Below are 20,329 nucleotides of genomic sequence, written 5' to 3' on the forward strand. Positions count from 1 at the left end.
GTCCAACCATGAACCTGAACTATTGAGTTCCATCACTAAACCCTGTTCCTAAGCACCACATCCACACATTTCTTAAATATCTTCAGGGATGGGGACTCCACCACGTCCCCGGGCAGCCCATTCCAATGGTTAAGCATTGGAATAAATTCTTCCTAAAGTCCAATCTAAACTTCCTTTGGCACAACTTGAAGCCATTTCCTTGTGTCATACCATTTGTAAGCTCAGAAAAGAGACTGAAACCTTCCTCACTGCATACTCCTTTCAGGTAGTGGTACAGAGTCATTAAAAATGTAAGGAACATTGCAATTAGTCTAAAGAAAAGGAGCTGGACAATAAATCATTGTTTATATATACTGCAATATTGGAATAAAATGTCATGGCAATCCTAATTGAAACACTGGAATTTTGAATTTGTGAGGTATAAAGTATTTGCTTTTTTGTGTTTTAGGGAATTTGAAGTCATTATAATTGAAATAATAAAATACAAGCTCCATCTGATGGTGGAAACATGGGATTTCAAATGGCATCAGTTAAGAAAAAAGAAAATAATATAATGATGATTTTTCTACTTAAAATACAAAGAAATGTGAAATTTGAAGAAACATGGACTAGAGGAGCAACTGTAATAATGGCATGCAACGATACAGCTTCATCACCAGCTGAGGCATCCAGGCTATTTTACCTCTAAAGCAAAAAGTTGCCACTTTAGTAGTTTTTCTCAGTACCTGAAAAATGTTATGTCAGACCATTCTTTTAATAATGCATTTCATACTTGACTGTCACCTAGGCTGAGCACTTTCATCTTGCAACCTCAAGTTGACCGTATCTTTCTATACTAAAATTGTTCCGTCATTGATAAAGTGCTGTCTCCTTCCTGATGAGTTGCACATATGCTAATAATAGCAAGATATAATAGCTTCATAGTTAAGTAACTTAAAGAAATGTCACAATCTATGCTAATATTTTTATTTACAGAAAAAAAAAGGCAGAAAAGTAATTTGCTAAAATAATAATCACAGTGTATAGTGCATAGGTTTTTCAGACTCCTATAGATACTGTAATGTTTTAATTTATGGGTTGGAGAGTCAAGGTGGTCCTTGAAACTAATGAATGGAAAGTAGATGATTTAACCCCTAACCCATCACATCATCTGATTGTTTCTAGTAGATGTCTCCAACTAAAAATCTCAGATATTATGCAAGAGGAAAAGTGAGCCTTCTGAGCATTCACCTATCCATTCTGCTTATTCTGGTCCTTTCATTCCTTTGCAAACTATGGAAGGCCTGCAGGAAGAACAGGTTAGATAGACAGATACCAAGAAAGGTAAAACAGGCATCTGAAGACACTCACGTTCAAGACCTGAGATCAGTTGTGCAAAGGCACTCTTAGGGGATCATGTGGATCACAATTCTTTATCATGAGTGCAGCTTCAATTAATGTTCACTTGCCAGCATTGCAAGCACTGAAACCAAAGTTACACTCATAATTGCAAAAAAAGCAAGTGTACCAGTGAAAAGTCTTTATTGTAATTGTTGAATTTCATTGTTGATTTCAGGTGTTATTTTTACAGACCTGCTGTGTTCATTCATACATATTAATTATGTACTGGTTCTGTGTTCATGTTGCTACAACTTAAAAATAATTCCTGAAAAAGAAAGCATGATACCACTGGTCTAAAATGATTGTATTGTCTGGGGTTATTGTTACTAGTTTTGAATTATGGCATCTTGTTGTAGAAAACAGGCATCACACCGTGCTCCCACAATGCCACACTCCATTTGAATTCTCAGAAAAAAAAATATCTATTTGGTAATTATTTTATATCAGCTTAAAGTAAGTAGGATGAGAAATTATAAATAGACAGAGTGCATTGAAAATGATACAAAAATGTGACACACAAAAGAGTTTAGACAGAGAAACTCTTATTTTTTACACCACTGGAAGTGTTTTCGTACCACAAAGCCTCTATTCTTCAGCTAGTTCTTGTATACAGTCTTTTCTATTGTTTGTTAAAATAAAATGTTTATTATTTCTACTGCACTACCTCATAAGGATCCTAAATAGACTTTAGGAGCCCATTGCACCAGGCACTATACAAACAACACAGTGACTGCCTTCCCTCAGAAAAAGCTCTGCCACCATATAAAATGCTGAAGAAAATAAATTAGCAAATGGCAAAAAAGTTTTGGTAAGATAACAGAAGGGAGAGAGACATTTGCATATTCACAGTAATTTTGGATGCCATGGGCTGAAAGAAAAAAACAAAACTGTCATGAAACATCTTCCATATTAACTGTGTAGAGGATCCATAAAATGGTTTCTTGCTCTTCCTTGCTTTTTGAAGGGAAAGGAATTTAGAGCACCACTTTTGATAAATACTCTGTTAAATGCAATAGTTGCATACAATGTGGAATACAACAGAATACTACACCCATTCCTTGCCCTAAAGCAAAACAATTCAGTTATGGGGAAAATCTTCCTCCTTGTGACAGTGTACCATTCTGGGTTCATCAGGCCACAGTATGATCAAGAACAGTATTTTCCCTGTTAGCACTTCAATAACATTGTGCAGCAAAACTAAACTCTCAAGGAACAAAGACTTCCCATTAACAGAAAATCTGGCAGAAAATGCTGTCCAGACTGCTGAGTTCTTTCCTAACATAACTCAGGAAATACAAAAATCCATGGCTTTCAGTATTGCCACAGCAGATGTCTAAAAATCATTATATTTACTTTAAAACATTTGAATTTCTTTTACTGCTTATCCTTCTGATGTGCCATTTCTGAGCCACTTAATCTAGTCTGGTGACATTTGTCGAGCTCTAGCCATAGCCATCCATGCTAAAAAGTTTATTTTTAGTTGACACTTTTGATTTCCACTTGATCACACCCTTTTAGGTTCTAGGATGTTTAGAAAGACTATCTTTAATGCAAATTAATGCAAAGCTTGTGGTAACATTTTAGGAATGCTAGGAACTATGATGAGCATTAAGACCATTCTCACCTATGTTATTTGTCAGACTTTGTAGGACCGGGGAATTTCACACTGCAAACATAAAAATGGACTCAGCACAGTAAGCCACTGCTCCATGATCACCCATTTGGAGCATTGCCAAAAATTTGGCATTTTGCAGCATTTTGAAACATTGGTGTTTTAGCAAGATTGGTCTTGTTCAGGCTTCCCAACACCAAGTCGCCTTCTTGGAGATTTTTCCCATAAACATAATAGTTTGCATCTTAATTTGGCTCTCTGACAGAACATTTACAAATTTGATATTCCTTTTTTAAACATGTCACAAAAGTTGACATGTTCCTTTTTTAAACAAGTCACAAAAGTTGAAGAAAAAAAGATGTGGAGTAGAAGTTTTCTCACTACTGGCAATAGCTCCCCCCAAATAATTTCATTGAAAGTCCAGCATACCTATTAACTGAAAGAGAGAATTTTTATACTCTGTGTATCATGAAAAATGACTACAATATTACATGAACCTCTAAGGAACACATGAAACTTGTAATATCACACACTCTAGAGTTAACAGTGTTCATGGCCACACTGTTTTATCAGCTATGCCTCCTGTGTAACGAATTGATGAAGCAGTGCAGAATTTGTGTGTTCACTGTGAGGACAGATCACAAAGCAGGCAGGGTCCCTGGGCTTTTCCTTCCTGTTGCTGTGTTTCTTTGACATGTCCTGCAGGGCAGTTTTGACACATAAGCGTATCTCATCTGAGTCACATACAATGGCAACTGAGTCACACACAAAGTCACAACTGAGAACATACAATGTGTTGAAGTAAGGTAAGGCTCTTGCACTCCTCCCTTTTCTGCACTCATATTAAGCAAGCCAGTCTCTGCCTGATCCCCCAGAAATAAGCATTACCCTGTCTAAGTGTGTAATACCTATGGCTGACTATTTGTGCGTTAAGAAAAAGTGATATTCTAACAGATTACAGAAAGGAAACCTTCAGTTCTCTACCTCCTGCCTTTCAAGTAGCAAGGTGGGAGAGGACTCTGAGCTTGAGCAGGAAAGTATTTCTGTCTTCAAAATACTGGAAAGGGATTTATAAAATGCAGACAGAAACTTCAGGGCCTACGTTTTTGGACCAAGCTCTCTGGCCACTGGGTGCCACTGTTGTTCCATGGTGAGTGAGCTGCACAGTGTAGCAAGGAAGAAAAAGTTTACTGACTCCACTTCACGTCCTTATGTCGAGTGAGGCTGCTGGAATATGAAGGCCGTATATTCTCCCGAGCAGAAATAAAAAGCAGAAGGTCAATGATATAATCTTACAGTAAACAAGAAAGGAAGATTTAGCAAGCAAAGTCCAAGCTACAAAACCTGGAGGTTCAGGTTTACTAAATATGCCAAACGGAGGGGTAGGTTGTTAATCACAGCAGCTCTGCTTTTTGGAAGCTTCTAAGTAGGTTAGGTCAGCATTTATGTGTTGCTAAGAAAAGGGTAAGAAGACTGATTCAAAAATCTGTTTTAAAAAGAAAGAATTTTGTTTCATGTTAGATTTTACATATTTCTTTTCTGATAAAAATAAATAAATAAATAAATACAGTATTGTACAACAAGTACAACAAAATGTAGTACCTCTGCTTGAACTTTGACTTGGTTGTGTCATTAGGATGTTGTGGCTGCCCCTGCATTCTGACCATGTCTTTCTGAGGCAGCAAACAACCACCATTACTGTAGTGATGAGAAGTGAAGAGTACAGCAAACTGGAATGATTTTACTGTTGAGACGAAGGGAAGTGCTGTACTGAAATTAAAAATCATCCACAAGAAGTTGCTCTCCTAATCAACAGTGTGAATAGTCTCAAAATATATTGTGCTTGGACTTTTTACTGCTGTAAATTGCTACAGTTCTGTTAAAGTCATGGCGACTGTGCTGATTTTCACCAGATGGGAATACATTTTAGTTTTTTTATGTCTTGTTGGTTTGGTTTGCTTTTAAAGATATTCTGTTATCTTTGAAAACATAGCAGTGATTTGCTTACTTCTAGATACTTTCTGTCATACTGTAATCTGAAAATGGAGGTAGATAGGGTAAACTGATTTCTTTCTTTCTCTTCGTTTCCAAAACTTGTTTGAAGTTAATTTGGATTCACAGCTCCATTCAGACTGCTAATGAATGTGTCTGTTCAGCCTTGTATATTAAATAGACATTATTCAATGTTGCATTCAAAACTTAGATTTTTTTTTTTTTTTTTTTTTTTTTTTTTTGATATTGTAATTACACCCAGAGGCCCCCAGCAGAACCCCAGCATGTCAGACCGGGGTCTAGCACAGCAGAAGATACAAGCTCTGTCTGGAAATCCTTGCTGTGTATGTGTAAAATAATAGAGAAAATGTGTATACTGACAGATGAAGAGAATAAGTTACTAATTGTCAGCATGGCAAGCTGTGGCCTCAGCAAGGCAGCATTTTTCTTATCGCATCACAAAAGAAGGATCTGAAGGGCACGATAAGGGATCTTTGTGGATGTTTACAGGGAAGGCAAAGGGGAGAAAACATCAAGGTACTTCACTGAAACATGGGCTGCTCTCATGAACCAGATGGCCCCTCAACAATGCATAGGTTTTTGGGAAGCAGACTCAGAGACCTTTGTAAAGGGGTGAGTGTGAGGATGCACGGCGTATGTTGCAATATAAAAGGAGAGGTAGTGGATGATACAAATTAAGGAGGGATCTTGCCAAAGTGAGAGGTAGATGATGAAGGATGAGTGATTTTTCCTGGTTATAACAAGTGATGCAAGGAAGCATTTAAGAAGGCCAGAAATCAATACAAAATGCAGATACTATAAACTGATACAATTAGGAATTTTCAAAGATGCTTAAATTAACTATTTTCTGCAACTATTTTTTGATTGTCTTTGATAACCATCTTGCAAGGGGCTTTCTTACACTTAGGCAGTGATTTCTAAGTCATACGCTTAGAAAGATAAGGTGCTCGTCTGGCCTCTATAAACACATCTGGCAACTTCATAACTCGTCTTGTAGCTTCCTCTTTTGGATCTATGATAGGTTTTCTCTGAGGAGCCATTTAGGTCCTCTGCCAACATACAACTTTGAATCCTTATGGTTAGTTTGGACAGCACAACTTTGAATTTTCCATAATTTCAGTTGATTATCATGGTCACATTTCCCTACTAAACAAATGATATTTTCAGCTTTCCATCTCACCTTGGTATTTTGAATAATGGTTTAAATAAACAATTGGATTTGATGATCAAAGAGTTTTTTTCCAACCTAAATGGAAAAGATTCTGTGATTCTAAATGAGACATTATGATTCTAAATGAGACATCCTCCTGCCAGGCAGAGAAGGACCTGGGAGTGATGGTGGATAGTCAGCTGAATATGAGCCAGCAGTGTGCTCAGGTGGCCAAGAAGGCCAACGGCATCCTGGCTTGTATCAGAAACAGTGTGACCAGCAGGGCTAGGGAGGTGATCGTCCCCCTGTACTCAGCTCTGGTGAGGCCGCACCTCGAGTACTGTGTTCAGTTTTGGGCCCCTCGCTACAAGAAGGACATCGAGGTGCTTGAGCGGGTGCAGAGAAGGGCGACGAAGCTGGTGAGGGGCCTGGAGAACAAGTCCTACGAGGAGCGGCTGAGGGAGCTGGGCTTGTTCAGCCTGGAGAAGAGGAGGCTCAGGGGTGACCTTATCGCTCTCTATAGGTACCTCAAGGGAGGCTGTAGTGAGGTGGGGGTTGGTCTGTTCTCCCACGTGCCTGGTGACAGGACGAGGGGGAATGGGCTTAAGTTGAGCCAGGGGAGTTTTAGGTTAGATGTTAGGAAGAACTTCTTCACTGAAAGGGTTGTGAGGCATTGGAACAGGCTGCCCAGGGAAGTGGTGGAGTCACCATCCCTGGAAGTCTTCAAAAGACGTTTAGATGTAGAGCTTAGGGAAATGGTTTAGTGGGGACTGTTAGCGTTAGGTCAGAGGTTGGACTCGATGATCTTGAGGTCTCTTCCAACCTAGAAATTCTGTGATTCTGTGATTCTGTGATTAGAATTGCTGAGAATTTGGTGTTGTTTTTCCAGCAGAAAGCAAAATCCAACCACATTTTTGGAAAGTAACACTAAACACTGAATTATGTTATTATTGAGAATACTACATGATGTATAGATTCTTTGCAAAGTATGCCAACCTCCCCTTCAGACTGAGTGTATATTCACATTTTCACTTCTTGTCCCCCCCACTTTTTTTTTCCCTGCAGGTTCAGCATTTTCTGGTGCTCCTGTATGTACAATTACAGAAAGGGAGAAAAGTCCATAGATCACCCTGTGACTTGTTAAATTCCAAACAAGAAATACAGCAACATCTTTATAATATCACAAGATTCTTTAGGATAGAAGTGAGCTCTTGAGATAATTTTGTTCAACCCCCCTGGTTTTTTAAATATATTCAAGGATGGAGACTCCAGAACCTCTCTGGGCAACCTGTGCTAGTGTTTGACCATCCTCACAGTTAAAAAAGTTTCTTCTTGTGATTAGACGGCAATATATGTGTTGTTTCAATTCGTGTCCATTGCCTCTTGCTCTGTCACTGGGCACCCCTGACTCTCTTGTCTTCATTCCCTTCCTTCAGGTATTTATACATGCTGATAAGATCCTCTGGGGCTTTTCTTCTGCAGGCTGAACAGTCCCAGCTTTCTCAGCCTGTCTTGTCATGAAAGATGTTTGAGTCCCTTATAAATGTCTATGTGGTCCTGTTTTGGACTCACTCCAGTAGCTCCATATCTTTACTGTACTAGGTAGCCCAGCACAGCAGACTCAGCGTTCCAAGTGTGTTTGAACAATGCTGAGTGGAAAGGAAGAATCACCACCCTCAACCTGCTGGCAGTGCTTTCAGTAATGCAGCATGGGGTGTTGTTGCTTTTGTATTACCTTGTCTGACTAGAAATCAATATCTGGTGTTGGGAAGCCCTGATCCCTTCTTCATGTGCTATCTTCACTGGGATGTTTACCTAAGATACTAGCAATCCTGGGTGAGTTGGTATCCCCTTTGCCATTCATCTGTAGAGTGACCTTAAAGCCTGGTGAGCTCTCTTGGAATTTTGCCTGCCCCAGAAACAAGTGGTTTTCAAGTCAACCTGCAGAGACTGTTTTTCCAGAGTACATCTCTAGTGATCCACCATTTTGGACAAAATCGTTTTGAAGAAATACGAGGAAAAGGTGTTTTATTCTAGGCAGTTATGCCAGTGTATGGAACTTCATTCCTGATCCATAACAGAAATCAGCCTCCTAGGTTCTAGTTTCCAGACTAAACCTGTTTGCAGCAAGGTCAGGCATTTGCCACCATCACCTTACCTAAGTGTCACTGTCTCTGTGGCCACATGATAGGGTCCACAGCTGCGCCTCATACATTTTTGTTGGGCTTGTTTGGGTTTGGGCATTCTGAGTTGTCTGCTACCTGTGTCCCTGTCATTGTAATTCTAGAAGCCTTCCAACAACCTTAGGGATACAACTAAATGTACACAACATGAGGTTTGTGACTTCTTCACAGTAAAGTAAATTAAGGGTCTCTCCTTTCTGCAAAGGTGCTTACTTCCAAATCTCTTCTGGTATCTGCCAGGATTCCCAGTGTCAGTGTGGACATTAAAAACCAGACACAGCTCAGAGTGGAGCCCAGCTTAGGAGTTCAGGAGGAGTTGACAAACTTGAGTTAAGGTTCTTAGTTTTTTGGCTCTCCTGGTTGTCTAAAGACCAAGTCAAAATTCCTAGAAGTTTTTTGTATATTATGTCATTTTCTCAGGGCTAGAAACATTTCTGGAAGCAAAAATTTTTTTGTATGGTGCCAGGCAGAAGTTATTACAAAATCACTGATTCAACAAGGAAACATACTTGTGGGCGAGCTGCACAAATTCTTGGGCTGCATTGATGTCCTGAACACAAGTCTGGAAAACATGTTTTTAGCCTAAATTATCAGTATCATCAATAAGCATCTTCACTGGCATTGTTACAGGAATAGATGGCAGTGCTATGCCCTGTGCCATTCACTGTGTCAATCACAGAGAGAGAGACCATACATGGCTGCTGCGTTCATGGGCCTTGCAAGTCACTTAAATATCTGTAGAGGAGCTGCTGCCGTATTAGCATTCACTTCTGATTCATGCTACCTTGTGTGACGTATCTGAGCCCAGTCCAGTAGTTAAAATAATTGTTGCTGAGCCTCTGTTTGCCTTACTGCCCCTTGCAGCTTCTGCTACCCTACCACCCATCCTGTCACAACTTTTGGAATCATTTTGCTCACTGACCATACCCTCATTGCCCATGTTTGCCCCACTACAGAACTGATCTTATCTTCAGGCTATGACAAGTGACCGCCAGAGCCATGTTGGTTTGAGTCTTACAAGCTGGCTTAGTTTGCATGACTTGCATAAATTCTAAGGCAATCCACACACCAGACAGAAGAAAACAGTAATGCTCCTTCAGGCAGCACAAGCAAGCCTTGCAGCTATTCCTGGTTGAGGGCAAGACCATGCTTCACTTAACAGTCAGAACTGCAAATTCTGTGTCCACTTACATTTCCTTTGCCCCTCCTTCGCTTAAGGCCTCTGGCTTTTTCTCATTTTGAATGTGCTGCTGCCCAACACAGCGAAAGGCTTGTCATACCTGTGACATGGGTCAGTATTGAAAATACGAATCCATATATGTCACATATTTATGTCACATAGATGCCTGCATTGTATTGAAAGTCAATGTGATTTAGTCTCCTAACTCAATTCCTTTTGAAATGTTACCTTTGATAATCCCCTGTATTTGATGAAAAATCCAGTTGTAAATATAATTTTGATTCAGTTGATAACCTAGATGAGTAAATGTTATGATTTTAAGCAGCTGTAGCATCATTTAAAGACATTAGCAGATGTGGTTTTATAGCCATATACATCTGATCATCGTCTCCCAGCCTAAACACACATAGAAATCTCATTCTTGTCTATTACAGAAAGCAAAGTATACAAACAATAGCAAATAGGAATTCATATAAACTGGAAGAACACAAAAGTGCAGCCATGGAGAATGTCCCAAGTTAAAGCCATTTTGTAAAATGTAAAATTAACTTGCAAATATTCCAAAATTATATCCTCTTTAAGAGCGATCTCAGCTATTTTCCATTCTCAAAGTAAAGAGTTCAGCTCAATCTACCCTTGGTTTTTATTTCCACATTATTCCAGATATCTTCATGAACAAATTGCTCTGATTTTAAAAAATTGCATAGTTCATGCTGTCAGCTTTCTGTGTTGTGCTTTAATATTAGGATATTCAACTTTGCTGAAGTGGCTATGTAAAACTGAGAGGACGAAGGTGCTTTTTATAGAGCTTCCAAATGTATTTGGGCAAGGAGTAACTCTGTGCAGATAATTAAAAGATGCTTTTTGCAGAAAGTATTTTGCAAGTCAGTCTGTATCTAAATACTTTAGGTCAGCTTTGTTTTTTAGGAGATTTTAATTGTTCATCTCTTCCCTTCCCAAAGAACAATTTAATCATGTGCTCAATCCTTTTAAAGCGACTGGGTGGAATTTTAAGTGGCAGAATACTAAAAAAGTAATTCAGCTGTGGAGCTGCTATCATTATGATGGTTTGGGTTCAACCCTACATGAGAGCATTAATTAGCTTCAGTTCATGAAGCAAGCTCTCAGTGACTGAATTTCTAGATTGATATTGTCTTTTAGAGTAGTTTTCATTCTTCTGTTTAAGAGTGTGTTCCCGTGCTTCCTGGACTTGAATTTAATCCTGGTAAGGTATGAATTACTTTTTTTTCCCCCTGTGGATGGGAAATTTTGAAAATTCATAGATACATTTCCCTAGATAAGCTTTGGATTCTTTTTTTTTTTTTTTTTTTTTTCAGTAGTTAATGTCAGGAAAAAAAAAAAAAAGGGTAAGAGCAGCATAATAAAATACCTTCTGTTCTATTCCTCCTATCACAACTGCAAATGTTCATAAATATTTTCTGATTACTTCTGCAGGACATGAAGTGTACTAAATCCTTCCTCCCCTAGCATTAATTTAATAGAAAATATTAGTGAATGGAATGAGAAGGAATGAATTTACTCTTGTAAATGGCATTATTGCAGACACAGCTTTAATGTATCTTTAAGCAGGGCAATAACTAAATACCATTAGCTTGGATTACTATGGAGCCAATAACGCAGAGGTGATAAAGAGTCAGGATGAAGACATCATATCTGTTTCTGTTAGAATTTATTTTAAGCTGTTAATGGGAGATATAAGAAATAAATGGGTCCACCTTTGCAATCTCAGAAAATTCTCTAAGTATGAGCAAGGTGGCAGAAATCAGAGAGCAAACAAATGCAGTGTAGGCTCAAATAATCATAAAGGGGATAAGTGCATCCCAGGAAACTGAAGCAGACTGTTATTTATTTACCTAGCTTTATTCTTTGTTATTGTTTGTTCTTCACATGAAATATTTAAAGAGGAGCTTTAAAATTTTCTGATCTATTGTACTTGAAAATGAAACCTTGGCCTTCCTGACAGCCCATTACTGTGCCATGCTGCACTGTACGGTGTTTAGTTGGATCCCCTTACTATGTGAGGCAACAGGCATTTTCTTGTGTTCTTTGCTTGAAGTACAATCAGGCTCGAGTCCAGTATCAAAATCTGTACAAAGATATTTGGACACTATTTCTTAGTAGAAAACCCTAAATCTTGTTTCTTTTTTGATACTTTTTTGATTTTTTTTTAATCTCCCATTTAATCACAGAAATCACTCACTCTATGTCAGAGGACCTACTTCTCATGTAAATACTTTATATTATGCATTCAATTCTTAGAGCAAGCAAGCATGTATCATCCAATTCATGGGAATCAAAATATTTGCCTTTCAAGTCGTACTGTCTAATAGCAATGTTAATGATTGCTTTTAGTTAAGAAAATCATTCATTTCTGTTTCATGGTCATTCAGAAAGCTCACTCTCAAATATTTTTAAGGGCCATGTCAAATACACAAAATGGAGTTTATAGGAGAAGAAGGTTGCTGTAGCAGTTCAAGTCTTGGTCCTGGAAGGTTGTGTTTTTTTTCCTTGTTCTGCCATTTTTTTGAGAGTTGAGGGAAATGTCTTAGCATTTCCATGTCTCAGTCCCCCATCTAAGACTGGAAGTTCTAAATTTTCCACCTGACAAGGATATTGTGAGAAAACATACATTCAGAGCATTTTGAACACTAAAAGGACCACTGCACCTTTTTCCTTTGATGCTTATGCAGCAGCAGCCAATTATTGGCACCTTGTTACTCAGTTGCAGCAATACATCCACTTAACTGAGCCTAACTAGTACCTGTTCAGTATGGATATGTACTGGATCTTCTGGATCTTCTAGAGTTGCACCCAGGCTTGATGGGATGACAACAAGAGATAGAAGTTTTACCAGGTTCTATGACAGTGTCTTTCCAGTAGCTATACTGCTTGTCTATTAAAAGTAACCACATTATTTCCTATATGAAATTGCTCATTTTGCTAGATTAAAGAGCCTGCTGGTGCCTAGATTTTCTCCACATGAAGGTGCTTGCACACTGTTATAGATTCATCTCTTAATCTAAGTTTTCATATGCCAAACTAATTGAGCCCTTTAATTGCAACGTATTTTCTGAAGTCCTCGAGTATGTCTGTGGCTTTTTCCTGTACCCTCATTTCTTAACACTCTAAGATGTACAACAGAACAATTTGCAATATACCAATACTAGTCTCATTCCTCCTGTGTACAAAGAAACAATTATCTCTTTTGCTGCAATATTTTACTGAGTGAGTGTGATGGGACATTTGTCTGGTAAAGCTTCAGTTTCTTCTTTAGAGTCACTAATTTCCATAGTTCAGCACTATGCTGTGAGCTTGGAATGCCTTCCATGCTCTGAGGTGTGCAGCTTCTCAGTCAGGAGTGTTCAGACACTTTGTTTCATTGACTGCTCAGTGGCATTGCTCACTTGTCAAGCTTTTGAGTTATTCAGACCATTTTGGTTATACAGGTTATATAAGAGTTCAGATTAATATTATATACGTTAAATCTTGGTTGAAATTGGTTGGCAAATTAAGCAATATTTGCTGAGGAAGAGAGAGGCTGGAAATGGAACCAATAGGCAGGCATACAGACAGACAGCATGGCTGCATGAATCCTTTTTCTTTAGGGTTACAACCAGTTATTACAGGAAAATGGAAATCTAAAAATTGAGGTTGGTCCTACTGGATCCCCAGAAAAGAGGACAACCAATTTCATGCCTGTCCTTGATATGATTTATTTGGAGAAAAAAAGCCCAGGAGATTCACAGTTTCTTCAGTAACCTGGTGAGAAGAGTCTTTTATTTTGAAAGCACTGCCACATCGAGGCATTTGGGGTCTCACTTGAAGAAAACTCAAGATATGGACGAAGCCTTGAGCATGTGCTAACCTTGAAACACAGAACCCATCTTGTATGCCTTTAATTAAGCATAAGCACAAATGCTTTGCTGAACTGGAGCCTAGTGTAGTAACAGTAACGTCTGGATATAATTGCATGCTTCCCCAAAGAGATGTCTTCCCACTTATGGACTTCATTATTGATGGCTATCTATACCTATAGTAATAAGACAATCAGCATGTAGTAAAGCATTGGCTATGTAACTATAAACAAAGCAGACCATTTAAAGTTTTTTTTTTTTTTTTTAAGTTCAGCATTCAATATTGGTAATATATAATTTTGCATTGGCATTGACTATCTGAGCCAAATTATACTGTCCTCTTTCTGGCAAAACTCCAGTTAATTTCATTGACTGGACTGCAAAGGTCTGGTTCTGCAGAATGCCAAGCAGCTACAATTTCTTTTGGTTTTACTAAAACCTCTTACAACTCAGCACCTCCCAGCACTGGGCTATTTTTAAAGTGTTTCAGGCTCCTTTGTGAATGCACAATGTTATAAAAGGATGAGGTATTTGCTGTAATATGCATAGGGTGGCCAGTGTTTGTGATTATGCTTGATGTCTCGTACTATAGATACATCTTTGTAATGACAACCACAGCTTCCATTAAATAATAAAGCAAGCGATGCATATTCCTGTCTGAGAAATTGTACTTGGACATGTTTGTGTTACCCAAAGACCAGTTCAGTCAAATCTTCCTGTTCTCCACATGTTTATATTTAAAGTAACTTCTATGTTGACCAGTATCAGAGCATACATTGTTTGTTTCATCCTCAGACTTTTGATATTACATTCAAAATTGTCCGACTGTGCCTCTTAACTATCTTCCTCTTGCCTGCATGGTAAGAAATCTAAAAAAGGGTGATCTTAAATGGGTAGCTCTGCATTGATATGTGTCCTGCATAGCCCTCTGCATAACCCCCTTAGCAGCATACAAACTCAGAAAACATCATCGTTATTTTATTAACATGTAAATGGTAGGCATTCCTCAATCGAAACATTGAATCTAAATGTAATGTAATTGTATAGTAACGTGTAATTAATGAGTATTCAGTGTTGCGGGATGATCAGGTTCCTGTGACCTTTAGAATTCAAGTTTTTCTTTCATTTTTTAAACTTTGATCAATACCTGGAAACCCAAGAATAAATACATATACATTGTATCTGTTACAGTACGAGGGAATAGTGAACATTAGTCCCTGTGAGATCTGAAGTACACAGGTTTCTGCAAATTTCTTATGTGCATACTTTCCACAGCTAATGTGTGTTAATTTAGGTTTATGCATACTTCTTTATTTTTGTTCACAAAGTTCCACTTAGTTCAGTTTTTGACAGTAATGATTTCTGTGTGGGTTTTTGCAGCCTTGGACAGCAGCAGAAGGAAAGATTTTATGTAGAGAAGCTGGGGCACAAGCCATTGAGTGGGACAAGAGATTTAAAATTCAGTGCAGCATTGCTGCGGAATGGTCAGACATAGGCTGGAGACCAGGAATGCTGTTTCAGAGGACAGACTTGTATCTGCCCTCACTCCTGCTTATTTTTGTATTTCCAGAGAATAAAACGTTCAGATTTAGTTATTCATCATTTGAAAGGGAGAAAAAAAAAAAAAAAAAAAAAAGAGGAAAACTCTCTGAACAGCCACATTTTTTCCTTACAAGAAGCTACAAGACCACTGAAAACCAGGTCTTTTATTAAAGTGCATAAATGCAATCTTATCTGTGTACCTTAAGGCAAACATGATTGTAAATTGTCTTTCATATTCAGAATTACTGCACCAGAGAAACAATCTCTACCCAAGAATCAAGACAGTCCAGTAGTTTAATAGCTGAATAATACAGATCAGCCTTCCGGACCCAACCTTCAGCCTGACATCAGTCTTCTATGCATGAGCTTCAAAGGGAACCATATTTAGTCCTCTAGGACAGTAAAAAGATTGTTTGAAGTTAGTAGAGCACATGTGTAAGTATTGGCAGGCTCAGGGCTTTTATCCTCAATGAATATAAATGTCTTACCATGTTAGAAGTCATTATTGTTTAGAAATAATAGTTGCAAATATTTGAAGCAGCTGGCCTTTGAAATATGCTTGTTTGAGTGGTTCATTATACTATACAACTTTTGTTTGTTTCTATGTACTCTGAAAGGATAGTAATGTTTAAGCCTTTTAGTCCTTCCTTGCTTTTGATAGGAGAAAAGGTATGTTTCCATGTCAATTAACACATTTGTTCACATATATTAAAACCATTGTGCAAATGAGTATTTTTTTTTCTTTTTTTCTTTTTTCCACTGTAAGACAAGGTTTGTTGAAGGTCAAGAAGACTCATGTTAAATGGACTATCTGGCTAGAGTTTCAAAGCACAGGTCATCAGTTTGCTCTTGTTTGAACATGTTCAGCAACATGTAAGAAGGCATTCCTGGGATATGTTTCTGTTCCTGTCTGCAGCTTTAATGTAATGGACACCTGATTTTATTTCACAGATGTAGAAGTGCAGAATTTCTCAGACAATTAAATGATCAGACAGAAGGAGATGGAATTGCTGCTATAGAACAGATACCCTGACTGATGGAAGAAAGCCTCAGCTCAGACAGTTTTCAGCACTCTGAAGGTTTAGGCAGGTCCCTGGTAGATTGCCCTCCACCTGTGAGGTCTCGTCTCCCATGACCAAAGCAGATTTGCGCCTGGCATTTGATCGTCTAAGAAGTGTCGGGAGAAGAGAGAATGGCCTGGGGACAATTAGCCTCTGCTGCACGTGGTCATGCACCTTCTGGGCTATCTCCTGCTATACAGCTTTGACCACCATGGGTTTGCATTCCCCAAATGCACATTTTGTTTTAGCTTTTGGTACTCATATGGCGAGCTGTGTGGAAGCAGTGTCACATTTTTCTTTGCCTTTTCACTGTTCCTGAAGGAATTCAGGTGATTCCCCCTCAAAAATATAAATAAATAAATAAATAAATAAATCCCTGAAATTGTTGACCTGCTGGGATTATAAAGCTACCATGTCATTTAAGTTTATTACTTTTCCAGAGTGGCTGAGCTGCCTTTAAGGCAGTTCTCATAAGATCTCCTGCTAATCAGGAATACTCAAACATTTGAAAAGTTTTGCACTTTTTTTGCAGTTAACATTTCCTCTGAACCCTTTTATTACATCTGAAAGCAGGAAAGAAGCAGGAGATCTTTGTAATGGTATGGTACATGTCCCATATGACAGACATCCTGTTAAAAGTGGTGGTTCCTGTTTAACCTAAGACACACAATTGCTCAAATAATTTATACTACATGTGTAACTTTGAGGGAGGGAGAAAGGAGGAGAGCCCAAAACATATAAAAATATATATTTCAACTTATGCTTACTAGTGATCAAGCTTAAATTATCATAACACAACTCTTATTGTAATACCATTATTTTTATTGTTAGAGCCAAAATAATTGATCTGTGTATTTATGATCCTTGTCTATGATTAGTTTTCTGTCACAGGATGTGATCAGCTTGTGTTGTTATGACTATATTTTATTTACTACTATTTTCCTACACAGTGCTGAACACTTCCTGCTGAAGAAGCTGAACGGACAAATCCATGAAGATATGTTTCATTTTCCATGACATTGAATGATGTTTCCATATATAAACATAATAATAGAGTCATTACATATGCACTCACATTATCATAGCTGCTGTGTGCTCAGTGTTATTCAAAACAAGGCAGGAAGCCAAATCTTCCTAGTTTCCATTTTGATTTAAATTGTATTTGTAATAAAGGGATTTTCATTCAACCTAAATGCAGTTTCATCCTAGTCCAACAAACCTTCCCACTTCTTTTATTATTATTATTATTATTATTATTATTATTATTATTATTATTATTATTATTATTATTATTATTATTATTATTATTATTATTATTATTTTTCTTTTATTCTAGGTCACTCAGTCCTGATACATGTGAAATTCTCCTCTGGTGGTGATAACAGCAGTGCTACTCAATGAACTATAACAAGGGCTCTAAATGCATCTCCTGTAGCATACCACAGTGATTTGCAAAAGTGGGAATAAATCAAAGCAGTGAAGAGATGCCATGTTGAGCCAGAAGCTAAATGTTACATCTTGTTGCATGAGGCTAGGGGGAGAATAGATCCTGTTTTTCTGGCAGCACAATATCTTTGTGCTTGTTACCTCCGATCCAACCCCATTAAAACAATCATTCAGAATCTGCAGGAAATTGTCACCTCTTTCTTTCATGCAATGGCAGCTGGTATTGGTGCCTACACACATTTCTCATTTCCTTCAAGATTTTCAACACGCATAAAAAAAAAGAAGCTTAATTTATATTAAAAAATGTGTCAGCTTACCCTGAGGCTCAGCACGGGCACCAGGGAAAAAATAAAAGATAAATGCCTCTAGGTGAACTGGCAGAGGCTCTAATTCTCCACTCACTCTACTGCTACACAGTATGCACCACATTAATCATTTCACACAGGCAGGCGTTTAAGAAAACTTCAACAATTTTAAAATAAAGATGCATTGCCCTAAACTTAATAATAATACAACCGTATCTTGTAGATCAAGCTCAGTTCACACATACCATTAACCTCCAATAGAAAAGATATAAAATAATCTTGTAGTCCTCTGTGACATAATTTTTATTATTGTTTCTTTTGTCTATAAAGCTATGTCACCTCTAGTGGGCATTTCCCGCGCGTGTATGTATAAGTGTACATATATAATGTTGTCATTCATCTTATTCAAGATATACACAGGACGTTTTCTACCTCCCACCTTTATTGTGTGGCTGGGTAAATGCATTATGTGATCCCAGTGAACTTCACTACACCTCAGGCCAATTTGGACGTAGTTTTTCTTTAACTTTCTGTGCTGGGGGAGCAAAGTAAGGAAATATTTTCCATGGTTTTCTAGCTTACATGAGTCCCACATTTTTTATTTTGTTTCCCCCTATCCTTCTAAAACTATCTGATGTTCCACATGCTTAACAGTGCTGAAGTCACAAAGATAAGTACAAATAGTACTTGAAGGTGCAAGACAACATCAGGTCTTGAAAGGCAGTAATGATACATTCAGGTAGACTTGGAGGATGAGCAATGCAAAGCTGCGAGGGAAGCACCTCTTTTGGAGGACAGGCACTACACAATAGCAGCTGTTGTGCCAATGAGAGACATTAGAAGGTGGGAATAAAGACTGGGGTCTCCTGAAGGCCATAGTTTCATCACTTTGACACACAATGTGCCGCAAGGCTGGCTAACCTAACTAGCTGGAGACAGCTGTCTCTTGGAGACAGCACCATTGGTTGTACTGTGGCATGCAAAACTTTACACTAGTCCCACCACATTAGAAGATGTGACTCCAGGGACTGCTGGCCCCTGGCTGGTTTCTTTGCCACATGGTTGTCAGACAGCTCAGTAGCTGGCCTGAACTGTACGTCTGGACTCCTAGCAGCCACCTCAGAAGGTCTGCAGAAATTAAAAATGACTTATTGTTTCATAACTACCTCTCAGAGCTACATCAGCATATCAGAGAACAAAAAACGGTTCTGGGTAACAGTCTGTGACCTGTGAGGAAAGGCTGCATCAGTTACAAGACAAACTGAAACAGGAGAAATGCAAATAAGAACACTAAAAACACTAGGCAGTGATATATGTATAGGTGCATTTCAGATACACCATTCTCAAGGCTTGCCATGTGATGAAATGGCATGCAAATACAGTTCCTCCTCCATCTGCAGACTTTGTTGAAAAACCAACCAAAAGGCTTTTCAATGTGATGCAGAACTTGGGGATGGATCCTGAAAGTCGGTATCTGTTTGTGCAGCTGGTGTTGACAACAGGGAGGTGGCTTACACAACTGATCCCCCTTCGAGGATCGAGGACTCCTAGGAAAACATGGGATCTGCCTGCAGTGGGCAAAGGCACATATGCTGGCCAGCCTGTAAGGAGAATTTTAAACTAGGGACGATGGTAGGGAGTGGTTGGCCGATGACCAAGTGAGGAAACACAGTTGTCCAAGTGTGCAGGATGATGTGAACAGGAGAGGTGCTGTAATCAGCAAAACAGAGCAGAAGGAGGCCCACTGCAAGAATACGCACACAAACAAGCAAGTGTCTGCAGGACAGCATGGTGAAGGAAGTTCTCATACCTTCTCTGAAAAACCCACATGACAGGATGCCTCTCTAAAGTGCTGTACACTAACACACATGGCATAGAGGGGACAGAGGAAGAATTAGAGGTTTGCATACCATTGAAGGGCTGTGATCTCATTGGGAATATAGGAACATGGTGGGATAATTCACTTGATTGTAGAGCAGCAGTGGATGGCTACAGGCTCTTTAGGAAGGACAGTCTGGGATGCTGAGGAGGGCAGCTTTCCTGTACGTGAGAGAGCAGCAGGAATGCATGGAGCTCAGCCTAGGGATGGTTGAGAAGCCAGCTGAGAGCTGGTAATGATTTGAGGGCAGACCGATGTGGGTTATGTTGTGGTGGGTGTCTGCTACAAACTACCTAATAAAGAAGAAGCAGATGAGACCTTCTTCAGGCAAATGGAAGTCTCATGTTCACATGTTTTGGTCCTCATAGGGAACTTGAACCACACTGATATCTTCTGGAGGGACATGACAGGGACCAAGCAATTCATGTGATTTCTGGAGCACAGTGACGATGGCTTAATTATGGAGGTGTTTGAGGATCTAATTAAGGCAGGAAATCTGCTGGAGCTCACACTTACAAACCAGGTCAAGTATGTAAAGGTTCAGGGCAGCTTTGACTGCAGTGACCATGAGATGGTGGAGTTCAGGATCCAGAGAGAGAGAGATACAAGGCAAATAACAACTCTAAGCTTCAGGAGAGTAGACTCTGGTAGGGACCTGCTTGGAAGGATCCCATGTAAGGTCCTGATGAAAAGAGAAATCCAT

This window comes from Aythya marila (assembly GCF_965140915.1).
Source record: "Aythya marila genome assembly, chromosome: 3".
NCBI lineage: Eukaryota > Metazoa > Chordata > Aves > Anseriformes > Anatidae > Aythya > Aythya marila.